At 43.3% G+C, this 10,299-nt stretch overlaps 1 protein-coding gene and 1 long non-coding RNA gene across 8 annotated transcripts in view; both read left to right on the forward strand.

Moving 5' to 3' along the window:
- Positions 1 to 356, forward strand: part of MEIS2 (Meis homeobox 2) — a 223,703-nt gene extending 223,347 nt beyond the window's left edge. For all 7 annotated transcript variants that reach the window (XM_019649200.1, XM_019649197.1, XM_019649202.1 and 4 more), the window contains one exon: positions 1 to 356. This exon is cut by the window's left edge and continues 1,084 nt beyond it. The gene's annotated coding sequence lies outside the window, so the exon portion shown is untranslated.
- An 8,611-nt stretch (positions 357 to 8,967) lies between these two features.
- The window catches only part of LOC109386245 (uncharacterized), a 2,937-nt gene continuing 1,605 nt past the window's right edge, over positions 8,968 to 10,299 (forward strand). Inside the window, exons 1-2 of the long non-coding RNA XR_002124759.1 lie at positions 8,968 to 9,135; positions 9,804 to 9,973. This is a non-coding gene — a long non-coding RNA (uncharacterized LOC109386245). The remainder of the gene's footprint in view (positions 9,136 to 9,803; positions 9,974 to 10,299) is intronic.

Consider the following 10,299-nt stretch of genomic DNA (forward strand, 5'->3'; position numbering starts at 1 on the left):
ACTTTATCAGAAACTCAAAGCTTGGGGGATTAAAAAAAAAAAAAAGGAGCAAGAGAATACTGTAACAAACTTCGTACAGAGTTCGGTCTATTAATTGTTTCATGTTAGATATTCTATGTGTTTACCTCAATTGAAAAAAAAAAGAATGTTTTTGCTAGTATCAGATCTGCTGTGGAATTGGTATTGTATGTCCATGAATTCTTTTCTCAGCACGTGTTCCTCACTAGAAGAAAATGCTGTTACCTTTAAGCTTTGTCAAATTTACATTAAAATACTTGTATGAGGACTGTGACGTTATGTTAAAAAAAGGTGTTAAGTCACAAAATGCGGTAATAAATATTTCATTTTTGATTTTTTGTTAGGCTTTTGTGTTTTTAATAGTTTTAAGGCAAGGTTGACACAAGCCCTACTATAGATGGTGTTCAAATTAGGTGATGATTTTATCCCCAGAAGTTGAGTATATTTGAAACTTAACTTACCAACAGTTTTTAAGGTACCCATCGGTAGCCTTTCAGTGTATAGTTGGCCTAAAAATTCTCCCAGCAGAAAACTTCTAAAGGTATGAAATTTGTGTGTGTGTGTGTGTGTGTGTGTGTGTGTGTGTGTGTATGTGTGTATGAGCCAGGTTGAAAGGTCACCTTCAATGCGTCCAAGCCTTTTTAGGTGCATGATGTTAAAAAAAAAAGTACTTTTAGATAAAGTTTTGCATGTTCATCCTTTGCCAGAATAAAGGGCTTTTGCAGGGTTAATTTTACATCATAAGAAATAACTAAAGTCTGTGCGCAAAGATAATTCATCTGCCTGTGTTTTTTCTGTCTTACTAAAATACTGTTGAATATGTAAATTAAAATTTACATATAGATGCTCATAGATAAGTAAACTTCTATGGAGTTTGAAATCTCGAGTTGAAAAGATTACCTAATCATTAATGTTTAATATAAATTATATTTTGATGTCTTTTTATTCCAGACACCTCCATGTGCAGGCATGCTATTGTGGTGATTTGGTGACTAAACATTTTTTTTTTCTAAAACAACAACAGAACAAGCACTCTAATGCCATTTTCGGAATCTCATGCAACATTCCTGGAAACCCTTAGTGATACTGCACACAATGCCTGCCAAAGTGTGCAAAGTGAATAAAAGTGTGAAGTATTTGCATGCCCCCTCAATTTTTCAAACAAATATACTATCCTGGAATTTTGGCACACCTAAATTTTGAATCCTATGTTTATCAGGGATAATACAGACTTGACCTAGTTGTCTGATGTCAGCTTGCTAGGGAAAGAGTTCACTATCTCAGAAATCCGAGTTTGTATCTTATTTGGGGTTCTTCCGTCTTCCCACTGCAGAAGATGTTAATAGAAGTTGTATATTATACAAAGGAACAAGGAAATACACTTCTATTGTTTTGTATCATTTTTAGTTAGGTAGAATTTTTATAAATGCATTTATCACTTGAATGTGGTGCTGCTTAAACATAGAAATAACACTTCTGATACAAACTAACTATTAATGGGGAAATTCTGCACCACTTGGAAAAGAGATGGTCTCTCTCTTATTTTTGTTATCCCATTTCACATGGAGTCTCTGCAAAATTTAAATATTTGTATATTTTTACTTTAGATGCTTTTAAGTAAATTTTGACAAGTTCTCCATTTATAAATTAACTCTCACATCAGCAGAACAGTTTTTTTGGCAAAGTTTTTCTTCCTTTCCTCTCAGTAAAGTAAATACTGAAGGGTTTACTTGCTAATTGGCTCATGTTTAGGAAGTGTTTAATGCAATTATTATTAATCTATTTCATCAAAGTTTTGATCTCAGAGCTCTCTACCCTTGGTTTTAATGAATAAAATAACCTCGGGCTTAGTTTCCTCAACAAACCCACATCCTATCATGTTAACTTTAACCTTCTTAAATATTTGGAGATGAATAATAATTGTAATAATATTTGCTTCCATTTCCTTGCCCTCCTCCCCCATATGCCAAGACTGAGAGGTGGTAGAGTTGTCCAATTTGTGTAATGCCTTTTTTATACCACCTCGGAAGGCACTTCCTCCTATCTCGGGTTTACTATTTAGTATAAAGAGTTCCGATTTGGGTATATTTAAGAAAGACTCAGCTGTCAAAAGCAAAGAAACTGGGAATGGTGTTTTGACAACCATATAGTGTTAAAGGAAATACTGTAGTCTGAATAAAATTGCTTATGTTCTCCAAAACAAGAGTAATATAAAAACACTTTTTATTTATATGGAAAAGCAAAAGCAGAAATAAATTCCAAAGGTTTCCCTTTCTTTAAGAAATTCTGAGAGAACTGCAGTCGCCATCTGTTAAGGGTTGGGAATTGAGCAAGAAGCCACATTTTAAAGGAAAAAAGAGAGGAAAAGACCAGAAAAGTCTGTGTCTTCCATCCACCCGTGCTCCCCCTCACCCTCCAAGTCAGCGCCCCCCACTCTCGCTAACTCACCCTAGTTAGATTTGCCCAGAAGAGTCCATCAGGATCCTCCTGGCCTCCTTGCCCCCTCCCGCCCCCCGTGGGCCCGTTAACCCGGAGCAGATTTGGGAAGGGAAATATGGCTAATATCTCTAGCAGCTGTCAGAAGAGGGACCTTCCTTCAAAGGGACTGGACAGGGATCTTCCACAAGTTCCCCATTAGTCTTGCAGGCCAGCAATTTGATAAGGAGCTGGGACCTCCGCTGCACGTTGCCACTGTGTTAGAAAGGCCGGTGTCTGGGTGTCTGGACGTGCCCAGTGGCCCTCGCTTCGCAGCCACTGTCCCCGCCGCCCACTGAGCAGAGTTGGTGCGGACGTGCGTCCCGGAGCCTGGGAAGAGGCAGGGGCGTGCAGGATCTCCCCCTCAGCGTGGGCGCCCCAGCCCTCATCCGGCCTCCCTTTGGGCGCGCGCGTGTGCGTGTGCGTGTGTGCGCGCGCGCGTGTGTGTGTGTGTGTGCATGAAACAGAGGTAGACAGACGTGCTTCAAATTGATGGGGGTGGGATAGCGGGGCACCTAACAGTTGCAGTAATCAACTAAGGGCGTCGCACGCGGTCGTCGAGCTCCCTCGGTCTTGGCTGGGGCGGGAGATAGCCGCGGCGCAGGGGACATGCGGGTCTGATGGGGGAGGCCGGTCAGATTGTGATGAGAATGGAGACCGTCGGGGCAGTGTTTGAAGGGAGGTTTTAATATTAATAGTTTCGGTGTAGAGACAGAAGGGAGATTGCGTCTAGGGCTCCTCGGGGCAGACTCTGGGTGACAGCGATGATGGATGACCCAGCAGAGCCCAACAGCTCCTCCCCTCCAGCCCCAACAGTGTCAAAGCTACTTTAGTTGAAGCTTTAGAAATAAAATAAACAGCATCACCCCCCCCACACACACACACAGACACACACACACTCTTCATACACCTCCATCGCTCCCCCCCTCCCGCTTTCCGACATCGATTTATGGATCATTATGAATCAATTACTACTCTCAATACTTTCCCATTGGCTTAAATAAAACACTCAAAAGATGAAAACGTGGGGTTCGGTGGGGATTTTTTTTTTTACCCTGACAGGAACAATCGCAAAATCCATTATCTCATAATCAGAGGCACTGGGTTAGGAGGTGAAGAGAAAGGAAGGGGTCGCCCAGTAAATAACTGGGGGGAACGCTGCGGGGGCGGGGGGGAGTCGCCCAGCTGCTATCTTTGTTCGGATGGGTTTGGTTTGTTGTTGGTTTGGGGTGTTTTGAGCGGGGGCGGGGGGGGGACCCGCGTGAGAATGAGATGCCTACAGGTTTTGTAACGTCATCATTGCACTCCTTGGGAGAAAACCTATTTGAATGCGTGTCTCGGCAAACCTCAGATGTTGGTGGTGGTGAGGTCGCACATGGGAAAAGGTGTGGAGGAATGGGTCCGTCTGGAGGGCGGATTTTCACTTTGTTGTGAGCAACTGTGCGAGGGTCTGCTGTTGGGAAGGGGGATTCTCCCTCCCGCAACGCCCACCGCGCTCCCCGCCGTTGGCTGTTGTTGTCGTTGGAACTGGTTTGGATCTGGGACCGGCCGCCCCCTTTCGCCCCCACCCCCACCTCGGCCGCCCCAGGCTGTTTCCCTCTCCGGCCCCTTCCGCGGCGGTGCTCGAGGTTCTCTAGGTGTTTCTATGACTACATTGTGTGTGGGGGAGGGTCAGATGTGGGGGTTGCCCGCGAGAGGGCCGTTCCTGGGCGATCATTTATCAATGTCACCCACATAATGATTCTCTCTGCAGCCTCCTATTGATGAGGATAATTACATTAGCTCAGAGTGACTGATCAATGAAAAACCACCACACAAAAACTTCTTTACTCCTCTATAATACCAAAAACCGATACAGAAATAACATAGAAAGCCTGATTTTTCTTTCCCTTCCCTGTCCACCGATGGATTCTGCGCCCCCTCCCCCCCCAAAAGAATAGGGGAGTAAAATAAGAAAATAGACCCAGGTTTGTTTCGTTTCAAGGAGGATGCAATTTTGCCCGTGAATGCATTTTGTTAAATGTGTTGGCTTCATTCCTCCTTTGGTAAAGAATATCAACGGATTTACTAATGTGAGTTGCTTTTAGACTGGTCTGTGGTTTTCCGTTCTTTTTATTCCTTTCCTCCCCTTTGGGCATTTTTTTTTCCTGCTTCAAAAAAAGAGACAATTCTTGTATAAATAACTAGAAAGGGAAATTATTCTAGGTCTTCTTTTTCTTTTTTTTTTCAAGCGTTTGCCTAAGTCGGGTTATCTTTTGTCTTTATCACTTCATAAAGTAGCGCAATTAAAAGATGTGATGTCTCATGGTTATAAAGGGTGAATCCATAGTACCGCGACATAATACGCTCTATTCTCGCCTGAAAGTTCGCAGTTAAATTACGATTTCGCTTTTTCTAGACTTCAAAATCAATATTTTCTCAATTAAAGAGAATTTTAATGCTTTACTTGAGAGTTGTTAAAGGCACTGTAAATTTTATTGTACTTTCGGAGTAGATGCAGGAGACCGGTTGGTTCTCGGGCTTTTTCCCTTCCCAGGAATATCCAGTGTGTCAGATCAAATGCAGTCAACAAAGGTAAGGAGGGTTCCTCGAGGGATGGGGCAGAGGGTGGGGAGCCCAACAGGGAGCCCCTCCAGTGCCAGAGGCTATTGTCTTGTATATTTTCACCTCTCTGTGTCCCGCCTCCTGAAAGTGACAGAAGTGTCCATTTTACTCTAATATTTCTCAAAGAGGAGCACGTTCCACTCCCATCTGCTCTGTGGCGGTCAAGAAAGAAGCTGCATTTGGGCAGCCTTCTTCTAGACCCTTTCCAATGCTTCCCACCCTCTCTCTCTCTCTCTCTTTCCTGATTTCTCCAAAATTTAACTCGTAACTGGCTCTTTCACAAATTCTGCCATATTTTATACGTGTTCTGACCTCTATGTCAGAACCCCTTCCCCACCCTCAAGAGCACTCACTGTTTACAGATGTTTTCTCCTTCCACGCGTCCAACCTAGTAAAAGTTCCCGCAGAGAATTAACTATGGTGTGTTAATAGCCCAGGTCTGCTACTGCTCCCTTCTGCAAAGTTGAAATCTGGTGAGGTGGAGAATGGCATTGAAGAGCTGCTCCAGGCCCAGGGGGCTTGGTGGGAAGCAAGGTAGTAGTGAAACTTTCAGAATGTAAGACAGAGAGGAGGCTGAGAAAATGAGGCTAGAATGGAACCTAATAAGAGAAGAATAGGGCTAGGCAGAAAAATGAGCCTTTGGGACCTCTTTGTAATTTAAAAAGAAATAATAATGAAGGGGAATTGAATATCTAAGACTTGCTATTAATTTTTTTTTTTTACCCAGTGTCTGTTTAAGAACAAGTCCTTAGAGATGCCAGGAAGGACCTGAGTTTCCACACGGAACTACACACCCACTAAGTTCCTTTGCAGTTCCCTCTTAGTTAATTTGCTGGGAATGAGAAGACCCGGGAAAAGGCTATGTGTGTGGTGTACCAAGGACTTAAGTAAGAGTCCGGTGGGAAGGGGCACCTAGGTATAATGAGGTTGCTCTGTTTTAAGCTGAATGGGGGGCGGGGGAGGGAGAAAGCCACACAACACCACAATGCACTTTAAAGTAAGTCTCACCTACCTGCCTTGCATTTCACTTTAGCCACACACTCTCTCAAATATTATACATAACATAGGTCGGGGAATTTCTAGTTCATCATCTTTTGTCTGTAGACCCACCAGATTGATCACCGCCCCCCCTTTTCCCTTAGATTCCTGACATGTAAGCCTAGACCATGGCCTTTTTATCAAGTGAGTGGGGCTTTGTTAATGTATTTGTACTTTTCTGCTTTCAGTCTAAGTTTCTCGCTTTGGAGGAACGAGGGGTGCAAGAAAGGAGGGGAGGGGAGCAGAACACAAAGACTAGTTCTCACCAAGCAGGTTTTAAAATAGGAACTTAATGGGAAGAAAGAAAGAAAGAAAAAAACCCAAAAGAATGGGAAAAAAAAGAGGGTGGTGAGAATTGTTTGTCACAACAGGTTTACTTGTCTGGAAGAGAGGTGATTCTGTGAATATTTTTCCCTTTGAGGATTCTGTGTTCTTCATATTGAAACATTTTCAAATTTTAATCCTTTAGCAGACACAACCTCAATATAAATATGGCTTGGGCCACTGGCAAAAACAGGAACTTAAACTCTGCTAAGAAGGAGGGGGTGCGGGGAGTAGAGAGAGCCCTTTCTGATTAATAACTAGCAGGGTAATGTTGAGGGCTTTTTCTGCCCGATTGCCTTTTTGAATTAGAGCCGATTTCTTCACACTTCAATAGTGCCTGTCTCCTTTAAAATGACTGGCAGATTTGTTTCTCTTTTTTCTCTCCCTGAGACTTAATGATGTAAATTTTCTAATTAGTTAAATCATATTGCTTAAAGGCCTAATATTTACCGTGTAAGAAATGATCATCCTGATTTGGACCTCTTGAAATATTCTGAGAAATAACACTTGGCTTTTAGGTTGAGGGATGAGAGAGGAGGAACCTCTATTACGGGAAAAGCTGTTTAGAGGAAAGAAGGCGCGGACCGGGCAACATGTTTAAATTAATAGTTGAAGTTGAGCCGGGCTCACACCCCAAGTCCGCTTTTATTTTTCAATCAGCGAAGATTTAATTGGCAGCCCTCAGGCCTGGAGATCTGATATTTTCTCATTAGTTTCCCATCACTAATCTTGAGTGTTAGATTGGCTTAAAGGTTGTCAACATTTGACCAATTTTATTTAAGGAAAAAAAAATCACTGCATTATGGCTCCGGGATGTGAGATCTGCAAATAATCCTGCTTGGATCAGCGGAACTAACGGGCGAAAAAAATGTTGACTGTTCATCGTCGCATTTAATAAGTTGCATAAATGTATATTTCAAGGCTATGGAGAGAGATTATCCATGTGCTGCATAGATGCAGATGAAAAGAGGTTGATGAGGAGGGGGTTGCACTATAAGGGTAGGCAGGTAAAGTGAGACGTAGGTACATTTCAAACCGAGGGTAAATAACCCAAGTGGAATAGCTGTTTAGGAGCTATAATTTCCCCCTCCCCTTCCTTTTGCAGCTGCGTGAAACTGCAAAGCCTGTCTTGCAGCTCTGAGCCGCTCGGCTGTCTGGTCCAGAGATAACATCAGAGCGCCCCCTGCTGGCCAGTGGAGCAGAACGCTGAGGGTCAGCCCCCCGCGAAGCAAATCGTGTTTTTCTGCGTCCCCGCCCCCCTTTACCGACTCCCTCCACTGCCCCCACCACTATTCTGCAACAAAACCCCGTGGCAGGGGAATAGCTTGTCAAAGCTGAACATTTAAATGAGCAAATGATAAAAATAATAATAAAATACGAAGGAACTCCCCTGCCCCCCACCACACACACACCTTCACTTGGCCTCAGAGGAATAAACTGTCAACTGACTAGGAAAGGGACACATTTTCTTTTTCCAAATCTCTTTATTCTCTGGGTTTTTACTGTGGTTTGTTTGTTTGTTTGTTTCTGCCCAACTGTAGGTTCCGATTACAAGGAAATGTTTTTAATAGATGCTGTAATTTTTTTTAAAATGGGTATCTTGATGGGGAAGGAGGCCAATACAAAACAACACACTGCGGCGTCTCAAAATTAAAACTCCCAGGGAACTCGCACAATTTCAGTCAAGTCCCGAGGAGTCGCTTTTGGAATTCAGATAGTTCCTTGTCTTGAATGACCCTTTCCTGCACCGCAAAGAAATACCGGCCCCTGTCCGATTTTTTTTTTCAAAATAGAGAACATATTGAAAAGTTGTACACACACACACACACACACACACACACACACACACCTCCCCCCCGCATGTTCCTGTGCTTTTTCTTCTCCCGTGCTGCTCAATTTTGCTGGAAACGGAAAGGCTAGCTGAACGTGCACCAAAATCAACCGCCAATGTCTTTGACACTGATCTTACTCTGGTCCTTCACGTCCAACGCAAGGTGTGGGGTGGGGACAATCCGAGAAGGTTTGGGTTGATTTTCAACCGTTTCGATGCACAGAGGCGCTTTCTCGGCTTTCCCCATTGCCTCTTCCCGGGATTTCTGACCACCCTAACGCGAGGGCGCCCAGGTAACGAGAGCCGGGGCCATCTCCGGCTGGCGGACCCGCCGACAACACCGCCAAGCCTCTACTCTTGGGAAAGGCGCTGCAAGAGCACCCCGGACTCGGAAAAGTCTTCTGAGCACAGCTAGACCCCACGTAAAGAGTGAAAATCTGCAAGGAGGAACTACTTTACATTGTGGAGAGTTTGGGAGTTTGCCTTTTTAAGTACCCGATTGAAGAATTTTTTTGTGAAAACAGCTCTCAGAAATGAGGCGCGGGGGAAGGAACACGGGGCGGGAAGGACTGCAGGGGAAAGGTGGGTGTCTTGACGTTCATTTCTTGCCAGAGTCCCAAGGACCTTCTGGTTTAAAAACCCGTTCTCTTCCCTCGTTTCTCCCTAGAACCCCACCCCCACCTTGCACCACTCCTCCAACCCTCCTGGACCAGGACGGGAGCCCGGGGGCTTCAGGGAACAGCTCTCCCAGGGCAAGGCAGAGGCAGCCTGGGTCTTCACGCCAGGGAAGTGATGTCTCAGTCGGGCTGTGTCTGAAGAATTGCTGGGCTATTGTGTCAACTGAGGTAAAGTTAAATATTTATACTCCAAGTTGTTCTCATTGCCTTTTGGTCTGTTTTGAATAAGTTCAGTGCGTTCAAACTTCCTTTAAACAAAAACCCTGGTCTGGGCGAAACAGAATCTGCCTCCTGCCACTGGAGTTGATTTTTTGAGAGGTCTTCCTTAGGCTCGGAAGTGGAGGGGAAGTTATCTACAAAAAATACCGGTCAATTTAAATATATGTGTATATATATATAATGTGTATACATACAAAACACCTATTTCATACATCTATATCTACCTATAGTAAGGAAAAGGAAGCACGTGTCCCCTGTTGCAACTGAATCCAAATAAAATATTTACAGTAAGATACTCTCATAGATGAAGAAAATATGAAAATCTCATTGTATTTGTCTCCGTTTGACTTAATGAAATTTGGAGACATTGACAGTCTGGTCAATGTTCTGAGTAAATGAATGCAGAGGTCCTTAGGAAGGGACCAAAGACACCTCTTGCCATTAATCTTAAAGCACTTGAAGAGAATGATTAAAAGAATGGGATCGCTAAGCATTATCATCTCAAATAGCTGTTAACTGTCTCCACCCCTTTATTGTGGCAACAAAATAAACTCTTCCCTAGGAATAGTGTTTCTTCCTTTTTTTTTTCTTAATCTTTGTTTTTGTTTTGCTTTAAGGGCAAAGAAGGAAAAACAGAAGCAAAGAGAACCATCTCAAAAGTCTTGTATTTGCTGCTGTTAAAAAAGGCTGCTGTTCATTTCTTATTTCCCCATCTTGCACTACAAAGGAAACAAAATCAAATGAGGTGTCTACATTTGACGGGATGAAAACACTAGCAACAGTGAAGGTGCATTTGTTTTATTTTTTCCCCTGAAAAGAATATATTTTTTAAATATACACCAATTTAGTGAGTTGAAAGCTGTGGACTTGTAAAAGATGTTCGCTGGTCCAGGTCTCTTTGCTGACTTTTGTCACTTGAATTCGGTAGGCTTTTGTGTCAAGTAGAAATTATGGAAAAGAGAAGTAGACACTTGCCAAGGAACAAAACAATATTACACTCTCAAGCTGGCTCCACCTAATTCTGTATTTGAGTGCTGGCTGTGTGTGTGTGTGTGTGTGTGTGTGTGTGTGTGTGTGTGTGTGTGTGTGATTTTCCTCTAATAAACCTCAAAG

The sequence above is a fragment of the Hipposideros armiger genome, unplaced genomic scaffold (genome assembly GCF_001890085.2).
Source record: "Hipposideros armiger isolate ML-2016 unplaced genomic scaffold, ASM189008v1 scaffold_130, whole genome shotgun sequence".
Lineage (NCBI taxonomy): Eukaryota > Metazoa > Chordata > Mammalia > Chiroptera > Hipposideridae > Hipposideros > Hipposideros armiger.